Source organism: Girardinichthys multiradiatus, chromosome 3 (assembly GCF_021462225.1).
Source record: "Girardinichthys multiradiatus isolate DD_20200921_A chromosome 3, DD_fGirMul_XY1, whole genome shotgun sequence".
In the NCBI taxonomy this organism is placed as follows: Eukaryota; Metazoa; Chordata; class Actinopteri; order Cyprinodontiformes; family Goodeidae; genus Girardinichthys; species Girardinichthys multiradiatus.
Window position 1 is genome coordinate 1,421,556 of NC_061796.1, and position 12,111 is coordinate 1,433,666.

The 12,111-nt window shown below is 41.3% G+C and overlaps 1 pseudogene; it reads left to right on the top strand.

Moving 5' to 3' along the window:
* The first annotated feature begins 1,325 nt into the window (after positions 1-1,325).
* The window catches only part of LOC124865564, a 32,898-nt pseudogene continuing 22,112 nt past the window's right edge, over positions 1,326-12,111 (top strand).

Below are 12,111 nucleotides of genomic sequence, written 5' to 3' on the forward strand. Positions count from 1 at the left end.
AAATTCTGGCCTTGATATTGGACCACCCCTGCTTTTGTTAAACACCTTTTATCTTGTATTAATACCACGGACTCCATTAGTTCATTTCATTTAGCATTTATACTTCATCATTCTGGTCTGTGTGTGAAAGGTCATCGATAAGTAATAGTAAGCAAGGTTATTCCTAACACTACTCATCAGAATCAACACATAAAGGTACTGTTTTGTGCACTACCTTTGTGAGAACGATGGTGTTGTGGTCATTAACACGGTAAATATGAAGATCCTGCACTCATCCGTTTGTGAACTGCAGGTGAGCTTCCAGGGACTTGTGTGTAGGCACTCACTCCACACACAAGGTAGCCAAACACATCGGATGTTACCCCTGGAAGGTCATTTAGGTTGGTTGTCCACTCACTGTGTTCGTACGGATCAAGCCCATTAATGGACTGGACTTTCCCCATATATCGTTGTTTCAAAACGCCATTTAATTTGTTGCGGTACGAGATCTGTGACTTGCTCTGCTCACGATACAATTGGGTGTGTCCCAATTCAGGGGCTGGATCCTTCGAAGGCCATATTTGTAGGCCGATAACGTCAAAGCACGGCGGCGAAGGCTGTCCCAATTCATGAATCCTTCCGAGACTCCTTCAAATGCGGCCGACAAATGTGTCCTTCTTTTGCCCAATTTGAAGGATGGGTCGTAAGTATCCTTTGTGGTCCATCATTTCCCATGACTCATTGCGGGTCAAAGCGGATTGGTCAAGCAGGGGCAGCCATGGTGGCCCACAGCAGCAAAAGCTGTGGTTAAATTGTGAAAAAATACATTTTCTGTGACACAAATGAACTTCTACAATGTTTTTAGTGCAGGAATATAACTATGTAGACGTGACATATCTGCTTGATTTATCAAGACATTGCTTAATTTCAAACGTGCTCCGACGTGTTCGGAGTGTTCCGCTCCCGCCATAGTAACTGCCGGCTTGCTTTGCCAGTCTTCCCGGCAGTGAGGCTAGACCATCCCAATCCGCAGCTGCTCACTTCCAGCCTTCGTGGTTTTAGCGGTCGATGAAAGACCCAGCCCACATACACCGGGTCCTTCGAAGGATCCAGCCCCTGAATTGGGGCATGTTTATAGGTAGCTTCTGTTAGCGACGCCAGTGTTACCACTGAAAAAATGGCTGCAGCAATCTCAGCGTGCAATGCGGCATGCCATCCATTCCCAAGCCCTATTGGCTAAGAGATAATGATGAAAGTTTTGGGGATCCAGTCCTCCTTTATCTTCGGTCCTTTGTAGCCTTTTTAAACTTATACGCGGGTGTTTATCTTTCCAAATAAAATTAGAGATGGAGAAGTCCAGAGAAATTCTTCCCCACGGACATACATACGGAGGAAGGATGATGAAGGGGTATTTCGCCATGAAAGGAGTGCATGCTGCAGAGACACGAATTGGATCAATGGTCAGAACTGTGCATCTGCCATGAAGCAAGATGTCATGTCTGTTACTGTTACTCATATTTTATATTATCAAACGTGTGGAATTTATGTGTAACTATGAGCTAATGTGCGTGTGGCTTTTATTTATTCATTTTGCTGTTTGTTTAGCTACAGTTACTTAGCTTGTATTATATAAAACACTTTATAATAAGCCAATAATCAGAACTGCTCTAATTTTAATTTTATTATTTTGACAGAGGCCCAAATAAACATTGAGATATATTTGGAAAATTTGCAACTATACAGGAGTATTTGGTGAATTAGTTACATTGTTTTCCTCTTTTCTCTATTAGGGTGCCCACAATCTCAATCCCATTCCATATTGAGCTGATTACGTGGGTAACAAGGTTCATATGGACCAAAATGAAAAACTGGCTATGTTTGGGGTCACCTATGTTTTAGACATTGATGGCTTCAGCAAAAATCCATCTATGAAAATGTTTTCAGGTAATAGCCAATGTGTATTGTGGACACTAAAGCATTGCATACACATGGCTATCATTAATTGGAAAATATATATAATACTATATAATAACTGTTGAACACCTACATTGTTATGAAGTATTATACTGAGAATAACTGATAACAGTTAAGTTTGAAAGGTTTTGCACAATAAAACAGACTTTTTTCATCCAATATGCTGCAGTTCTTGCCAATGGTATGTGGGACCAGGTGTGAGTAGATCATGGCAAGGAGTTTTTTTGGTGCTCTTCATGCAGGAGCTGCTGTCATTTCATCGCCATAATTGGGATCGAAGGCCTTATTTATAGACTTCACCCACAAAGGTACAGTTCATTGTGTCGGGGCTGGAGTTTCTGTTTTTGTCTGTGTTTTTTGACTCCCAGTAGGCGCTAATGCTCAGCAGTGGTGGTGACAGGTGTTTTCCATCTCGGTGACTGAGTCCTGGAGTACTTAAACAGGAAGCAGCCAGCATCTCGTCGCTCGAGTATTAGCCTCTGAGGTGGCTACTCAGCCTGCCTCGCATTAATTAAGTTTATGTGTACTTTGCCTTCGACAACGTTTAACTTGTTCTTTGTTCTTCTTAGTGAACTGAACCGGCGACTGCCTGGAAGTTACCCAGGCTGGCCCCGGTGGCTTCGTTTCACACTAGCCTCGCTCCTAGGATCTCCCCGGGAAGGATCTTCCACACACACCTACCCGACGCCGAACTCTGGAACTTCCCCGGCTGGCTGCTTCCGGGCCTAGATTCAGAGACCATTCAACCTAACCTGTCCACCCTCCACCTCTCCGCTGACCCTTCGCCTGCACTCCAAGCTCTAACCCAAGTAACTAAGAAATCAATGGACTTACCATTGTCTCCATATTCACTTCTTCTCCAGTCCAAATCCCTCTCCTCCAGGCGGATTGCCTACTCCCTCCTAGTAAGAGACATTTCACATTTAAGTTCCGATTTCGTTTACTGTGCCACTTACCTGTCGTTTTTCCTTACAGTTGTTTCTGCACAGCATACCAATCCATTCTCCTTAAATAAACCTTTTTTCAAACTTGTACCCGTCTCCCTTGAGCGTGATTCTGCATATGGGTTAGAGCCATACGTAACACTATGACACATTGCTCCAGCAACACACTTGTATGCCTGCTTTTATTATTACAAGTATTATATTTGCATCAGCAGCATACTGTTTTCTTGCATGCATGAGACAAATTGTCATTACTATTACTATGCTTTCCACATTTTATGTTAAACATAAAATTAACCATGGCTGAGGACAGGTTTCTTTTTAAATCTGGTTACAGTTACAAAAAAAATAATTGTAAAAGCAACCACTCTGAACTTAATTCAATCTTTATATTCTAGTTATGTGATGAGCATTTTGATTTTTATGTTAGAGTCTATTTGGGAAACTGGTCCTTAAGCAGAATTCCCAATAAATCTATAAATGTCAAGATCTTCCATTTTGGGTTTTGTGTCTGTTTACTTTTTCAATTAGGTGTTTCTGTTCCTTTTGGTTTAATAGTTATGTTTATTTATTCCTACTGTTATCCTGGTGTTTTAGTTTGGTCTACACTTCTGCCCCTTAGTTTTAGTAGTTCCTTCTTTCCTTGTCCATAGGTCCCTTTGGTTATTGTAACTGTTGAGAATTAAAATCATTTAGTTTCATACTATTTGTTCAGTTTGCATGTGTATGCATAAAACTGAAAGATATCATGTATTGTGAACCTGGGACTGCAGGGAGAGAGGTCACAGCAGGGTTCAGGCTGGAAGAAGAGTCAACCTCAGGTCAGGATGTTCACCAGCAGCTGTAAGCAGTAAATCCCAGCTGTTGGGCATGGTATAGATAATAAAGTACTCCCATGGGGTTTGGCTGATTTAAAGCGGCGACACAGAAATGTAGAAAACGTCATTAGGGACCTGTGGCTTCGTAAATAATTCTTGGAAGGGAGGTTTCAGCAGTCAGCTTTGAAGTTCGTTAAAGATATAAAAAGCTTTAACACTGACAGTGAGACAGACCACTCGGGGAATCCGGCCCTAGCTTTGCTGATCCGAGTCTCTCCCTAAGGCCTTAGGTAATCTTTCTTCTTTGTATTATTCTTTTGTATTCAAGCCTGCATTGGAAATCATTGGACTAATATATCAAATTAAACTTGTGTTAATCTTAATTTCCTCCTCTCCTCTGTTCTTTCTCACAACATCCGGACTGGGTGAGGTTGAGGCCGCAAGTTGTTAGTGGTGGAATTATTTTACCTCAACATTACTCATTTGTTAGAATTGTTTCTCCCTCGGGTTTATTATTATTAGTACAGTTCCCTTTGTCTATTCCTTATGGTTATTTCCCTTCTTTGGTTTTATTTAGTTTTAGCTTCTCGCTTAGTATTCTTGTGCTTGTTTACTTTTAGTTCTTTCCATTGTTGGGAGTATGATTATTGATTGGATAATCTTGATCAATAATTATAATTACAAATCATAATCTGACAAAATCAATTTCTTAACCATAAATCCTCATTTACGAATCGAGACCAGAAAGGTTTCTGGTGTTGTAATTGTGGCTCGACGCCTCTGGCAGGTTTTTACAGCTGCAGCAGCAGGCTGGCGACTGGAAATTAACTTTAACTTTTCCACAAGTTAAACCAACTTTCACCTTGCATCCACAACAAACACCTCTGAAAGCTAATGTTATCCTTTGCAGTAGAACTGAGCACAACCTAATCGAAATCCCCTAATTCACAAACGTTCTGTGCGAAACTCAAGTCTCCCAATAACGTCTAGTTAACGGAGATCACAACTGTTCGTTCATTCTGTGCAACAGTGATTTGATGTCTGTCTTTTTAAGGCCCACCCAGGGACGCCATATGTTGGGAGTATGATTATTGATTGGATAATCTTGATCAATAATTATAATTACAAATCATAATCTGACAAAATCAATTTCTTAACCATAAATCCTCATTTACGAATCGAGACCAGAAAGGTTTCTGGTGTTGTAATTGTGGCTCGACGCCTCTGACAATTACAACCGTTAAATACTCCGTAATAGTTAATAACTATTGCCGGAGATGTCACTGTTTAATCGACCGTTTCTGCCGAAACGTGTGGAACTTGAACCTTATTTTGACTGACACATCACTTTTTGCACACAATGAAACACCAAACGCTCTCTCTTTATCTATGTGAATATTTATTAATTTTCACCTACTCAACATGCAAAATTCTACACATTCAGGGGTAAACACATCTAAATAAACAAAATCAACAAACGGTAGTGGGTATGTATGGAGTCAACCAGCAGTTTATGGCACAACAGAGGAAAGGAGAAGATATGAAAAGGGGGGGTGTGGTGATGACTGGTGGGGGGGTTGGAGCGCAGCTTAGAGTGTCTTTTATGATCTTCTGATCATAAAACTTCCCCCCTTTACTCCTGAAACAAAGGATTGATAACTTTTGGCGGCAAGCTAGCACAGTGAGATTGAAGACAAAGGTAAAATGGAGAATTTTACCATGAGGTCGTTTTAACAGTCCACTTTTGCAACGCACCGGCGTTCAGATAGTAAACACAGACAGCTCTGGGGAACACGGCGGATCCCGATATTACATAACACATCAAAGTTTCAACAAGCAAGGTTACATGCACATATTATTCAGAACACGTGAGATCCTAACCAGCGATTCTGATCGCTTCTACAACCTCTGACCCTGCCCAGGACTTGAATAAAGAAATAAAAAAAAAAGAAATGGATTTTACTTGTGTCGTCTTCTTCCTGAGCGAGGGAATTCGAGCGAGGAAAAGTGGGGTTAAGTTAATGTGCGTCAACAATTAACTTCAGGGGAACGGTCAGTCTTTGTCCTTTGGTCTTCTTGACAAAAAGGAAAAATATGATCTGACCATCAAAGTCGACTTGAAAATGAAACACGGTAGCGGTTCGTCTCTCCGAAACTCCGTGTCTCCAGTTACGTGTTAACTCACGTCTTCGATCGGCAAAAGTGAAATCTCTGGCCTTCCTAGTCCAAAAACTTCAGTTAAGAATAGTTCGTTGTCCAACGAGAGAGAATGAATGAAACTCTGGACAGAGTTCTTCTCTTAAAGTGACGCGCTTCGATCCCTGGATGTGTTTCCAGCGGAAGGCAGTGTTTCAAACATGAGCGCCTCCTATATAGCATCCTGTGACGTCAGACTGGGGACGCCCAGTCATATCAGTCGCAATGCTTGATGGGATATGTAGGAGCGGGCTGTCCTGGGTACAAAATGGCCGATGCCATTGGAGGGGCACAGTGACGTCCAACAACGGGCAGATAATCCAATACTCAGCAAACAAGTGGTCCAACATTCCCCCCTAGGTTCAAAGGGTGAGATGAATCGCAGTCTTTGAAGCTACTGGGACCATTCTGTCCTTTGCTGAGCAATCAGTGATCCGTGGCGAAGCAGAACAAACAAAATTGTCTCTGTGTTACTCAAAACCTACGACTGGGCAGGATAGAGGTTAGCCTGGGCAGGACTAACTCTGACTAAACTCATCCCTTTCTACATTGTTCAATGAGACAAAATACAGGACAATACATTCACATCATCATTACATTCTTTGGTCATCAGCTTTGGTAATCCTGAGACAAAATGAAACAATAACAGATATCGTACATATATATGTATATATAAGAATAAAAGGAACAAACAAAATCATGGTTCATAGCTTATTCATCCAACTTCTATTAGGCACTGGACCCTGGCTGTGGCAAAGGCGGTGCTATGAACCGTGAGGGAATGAATGTGAGGGCATCAATCCTGACCTGTAAACGCTTAACCTGTCTGTATGCGGTGAGTGCCATTCCAGCCGTCACGACCCACCCGATCACAAGGAGAACTACCGTAACGGTCATAGTGTGGGTTTCTGTCCATTCTGTTAAACAACTAAGTTAGTTTTATGAGTCAGGTCAAAACATGCTTCACACACTAAAAACCCAGCACAAATGCTTAAAATTTTTCAAAAGTGGTAATGAATGATCTGTAACTTCAACTTTCAACTTTAAGTTATGCCCTTTTGATCATAGGTGATGGAATAATCTGCCTGTGTTAATGAATTGAGTGATTTAAAAAAAATATCAACATAGGAAATGCAATTCGCACTAGTGACCACCAGATGGTACTGAGTGCAGGTCTGCGGTTTGGGAAATCCAGCTGCAATCTGTAATCTATTAAATGGCCACCAGATGTAGGTGTTGTTCTCTAACTGACTGGGAGAATGTTGGTCACAACTCTAATTACGCTCAGTGGCCACTGGGGCAGGTCTGCTGCTTATCAGCGCAGGTTTTTACAGCTGCAGCAGCAGGCTGGCGACTGGAAATTAACTTTAACTTTTCCACAAGTTAAACCAACTTTCACCTTGCATCCACAACAAACACCTCTGAAAGCTAATGTTATCCTTTGCAGTAGAACTGAGCACAACCTAATCGAAATCCCCTAATTCACAAACGTTCTGTGCGAAACTCAAGTCTCCCAATAACGTCTAGTTAACGGAGATCACAACTGTTCGTTCATTCTGTGCAACAGTGATTTGATGTCTGTCTTTTTAAGGCCCACCCAGGGACGCCATATGTTGGGAGTATGATTATTGATTGGATAATCTTGATCAATAATTATAATTACAAATCATAATCTGACAAAATCAATTTCTTAACCATAAATCCTCATTTACGAATCGAGACCAGAAAGGTTTCTGGTGTTGTAATTGTGGCTCGACGCCTCTGACAATTACAACCGTTAAATACTCCGTAATAGTTAATAACTATTGCCGGAGATGTCACTGTTTAATCGACCGTTTCTGCCGAAACGTGTGGAACTTGAACCTTATTTTGACTGACACATCACTTTTTGCACACAATGAAACACCAAACGCTCTCTCTTTATCTATGTGAATATTTATTAATTTTCACCTACTCAACATGCAAAATTCTACACACACAGGGGTAAACACATCTAAATAAACAAAATCAACAAACGGTAGTGGGTATGTATGGAGTCAACCAGCAGTTTATGGCACAACAGAGGAAAGGAGAAGATATGAAAAGGGGGGGTGTGGTGATGACTGGTGGGGGGGTTGGAGCGCAGCTTAGAGTGTCTTTTATGATCTTCTGATCATAAAACTTCCCCCCTTTACTCCTGAAACAAAGGATTGATAACTTTTGGCGGCAAGCTAGCACAGTGAGATTGAAGACAAAGGTAAAATGGAGAATTTTACCATGAGGTCGTTTTAACAGTCCAGTTTTGCAACGCACCGGCGTTCAGATAGTAAACACAGACAGCTCTGGGGAACACGGCGGATCCCGATATTACATAACACATCAAAGTTTCAACAAGCAAGGTTACATGCACATATTATTCAGAACACGTGAGATCCTAACCAGCGATTCTGATCGCTTCTACAACCTCTGACCCTGCCCAGGACTTGAATAAAGAAATAAAAAAAAAAGAAATGGATTTTACTTGTGTCGTCTTCTTCCTGAGCGAGGGAATTCACACTCGAATTGGGTTCTAAAGAATATAAGTTAAACATTATTATTATCCAACGAGCATTCACAAGCACTTAAAGAATTCTTAAAGATGAATACTTACTACTGAAGATTGCGTTGTATCTTTCGATAGAAGCAGAATATTCACCTTCTTCCTTTCCTGAAATATTTTCCGACATTTTTTTTTCAGCTTCTCCTTACAAGTGTTCTAAAAATATTTCAGTGTAATTGGTTAAAAGTAAACTTTTAGCTACCAGATTTGAAGCCGATCTCCCAGTAAAGATTGCGCTGTATCTCTCGATAGAACCAGGGATGACTGACTACACCACCTTCAGCGCGCTTAGTTACGCCTCTTGGCCATACCCCCCGAGACACCTCAGCAACAGCGCAGACGCGTTAATTCATTAAACAGTGGGTGTGTATTGTCAGACAATGCTCCAGATTTATAGCCAGGAAAGTGCTATTTCCCTCTTAATTACTTTTTGACTACAGTTGGTGTGAAGACTGTTTGAGACAATACACAAGAAACACCTGTGGATGTTTAGAGGTCTGGCCATCTATTCATTAAACAGTGGATGTGTATTGTCAGACAATGCTCCAGACTTATAGCCAGGAAAGTGCTATTTTCCTCTTAATTACGTTTGACTACAGTTGGTGTGAAGACTGTCTGAGACAATACACAAGTTGTCTGCTTTAATTCAATAAACAGTGACATGTCTGAGGATTTTATAACCTTTATTTTTATTTTTTTTCAGTTCATTGGTTTCTCTGTTTTAGATCATCTCTACAAGTTACTGGTGCAGATTAGATTGCTCAAACATTTGAGCAGAGGAAGAAAGGTTCTGTATCTACTTTTTGTCTCCTTGTTTTTTAGACGTAAAAACATCCATCTAAATAACCCATGTTAAAACAAAATGAATTTACAATTCTGTCAGGTTCTCTCTTTTTATCAGAATTTCGTGTGATGTGCCTGCATTAAATTGACTGTTCCTTTAAAGTGGAGAAACTGCATGCTTATTTTTTTTTCAGTTCATCTCTACAACAGAAGCCAATTCATCCTTCTTTTCTTAATAGCATCTAAATAACCCCTGTGTTAAAACAAAATGAATTTACAATTCTGTCAGGTTCTCTCTTTTTATCAGAATTTTGTGTGACGTGCCTGCATTAAATTGACTGTTCCTTTAAAGTGGAGAAACTACATGTTTTGTTTTTAGATGTAAAAAACATCTAAAAACATACAATTAGAAAGATTCGCTTCCTTGTAATGACAACTTCCGGTTAATGACAACATCCGATTAATGATGATATCCGGCTAATGACAACATCCGATTAATGATGATATCCGGTTACGTCACAGGAAGCCCCAGCCACCGGAAGTCCCGCCCTAGGATGTCCCAGTCACCGGAAGTCCCGCCCACCTGTCAAAAGTTTCACACCTCGTTTGATTGAAGGATGTCCTTAATGTCTCTCACACACACACTGGTCACATTAAATATTGTAGAAGTGTTTAGAGTTCCATATTAGCTCTAGGTTGAGGTATATAGTCCTGTTCTGATTTAAATCCTCTCACTCTCTGCAGGACGTCTTCTATAAGATAGTGTGCTGTGAGGGAGTCACAGCCTTATGGAGCGGTCTGCCTCCAACACTGTGAGTATGACATCGGTTTTGTTGTTTTATATTCTGCTACAGTTGGCACAATAATTGTTCATTCGTTCCGTCCTTCCTTCGTGTCTCTGGTATTTGCAGGATCCATATTAAAATAGTCAGAACCCTGAATACCTGTAATTGAGCAATGCTGGTTTATCAGTATTAATTTATTTTATGTTTGATGCACTCATTTGGCTGTTTAACTTTAAAATGTTATTAATCAGTGCAATCATTATCAGCATTTGTAAATAGGGCCTTACTTTAAAATTGCATTCATAATGAGTGTTATACATGAGGTCTCTTGTGGTTTAACCTTTGCCTTCTTGGAATAATTTTAATGGTGGATTTTAAGTACCCATGTTTTGTTCTGGTTCCAGTGTGAGGGCGGTCCCGGCCACAGTGATCTATTTTACGTGCTATGATCAGCTGTATACAATTCAATTCAATTCAATTCAATTCAAATATACTTTATTGATCCCCGAGGGGAAATTAGAATTCCAGCGCTGAGGGTGAGGATGGGAGAGCGGGCCCAGGAGGCTCTGCTGTTAGGGATAGCCATCGCTAGAGGTGAGCTCACCACCGGCCCATCAGACATTTGTCTGCTGTGATTTTGAAGCTTATGTAGCAAAATTGCTCCAGCCAAAAGCGTATTTCTTTTCTTTTTTTTTTTTACCTTAGACGTCCGGATGTGATGGTTTCTGCTAAATTACTCTGTGACATTATTAATGGTTAGAAATTAATTTCCTGAATAGTGTCTGAGGGCAGGCTCCTGCACAGTTTAGCCATTTGACACCAGCTTGATGAATCTGATCCCACACTGATTTCTAGAATTGCACCGCTCAAGGTGGCAGCAGGTTGGAGTAGCTCTGTTACTTTTGATTCTGATTTATTCTTTTTTGGGAACTATTCCTCTTGTGGTGGATACAGTAGATTTTCTTTGGACAACTTTCCACTCCGGTGTCGGATGCTGTGCAGCTTGGAGGATTTTTCTTAATACTTTCTATTTTTGGACACTTGTTATGATGCATTGCCATGGCAACGGGGTTGTTTCTTACCACCGGGAGCAGCTGATTAATATCTCAAAAGCTCAAATAATACTTAAACTACAACCCCAAATCCCTGATGAGTTGAAAAGGAGACGCCGTGGATGCAGAGCAGGAGCTAAGAGAAGAGAGAGAAGGAGGAAGTTCAAACCATCTCTTCCGGCGATTATGATGGGCAATGTGAGATCGTTGGGAAACAAGTTGGATGAACTCCAAGCCCTACAAAGGACCCAGCCAGAGTACCGGGCATGCAGTATCATGTGCTTTACTGAGACATGGCTGCAGGATCATATCCCCGAATCCAGTGTCTCTCTGCCGGGCTTTTTAACCATACGAGCAGACAGAGATTTAAAGAGGTGCGGCAAATGTAAAGGAGGTGGACTGGCAGTACTTGTGAACAACAGATGGTGTAATCCAGGACATGTTACTGTGAAGTGTCATCTCTGCAGTCCAGATATTGAACTGTTGGCAGTAGGTTTTCGTCAATATTATTTACCCACAGAGTTCACCAGTGTTATTTTGGCAACAGTTTATGTTCCACCTTCCGCTGTTGCTGACACCGCATGTGATGCCATCAGCTCAGTTGTTGCTAAGCTACACACACAAAACCCCAATGCTTTTGTGGCAATTTCTGGTGATTTTAACCATGCTTCACTCTCTGCTACACTTCCAACGTTTCAACAGTTTGTCAGCTGCTCTACCAGAGAAAACAAAACATTGGACCATATCAGAAGATGCTGACGCTTCCTTTGCTTCCCCCTTCCACCTGTGTGTCTCAAGAAGTCAGGTGAAGAGACAACTGGAGAGACTGAATAGGAATAAGGCTGCAGGTCCAGATCATGTCAGCCCTAGAGTCTTGAAGGCCTGTGCAGAGCAGCTCTGTGGGATTCTGCAGCACCTCTTCAACCTTAGCCTGGCCCAGAAGAAGGTTCCGGTGTTGTGGAAGACCTCCTGTCTTGTTCCGGTACCAAAGAAAACTCACCC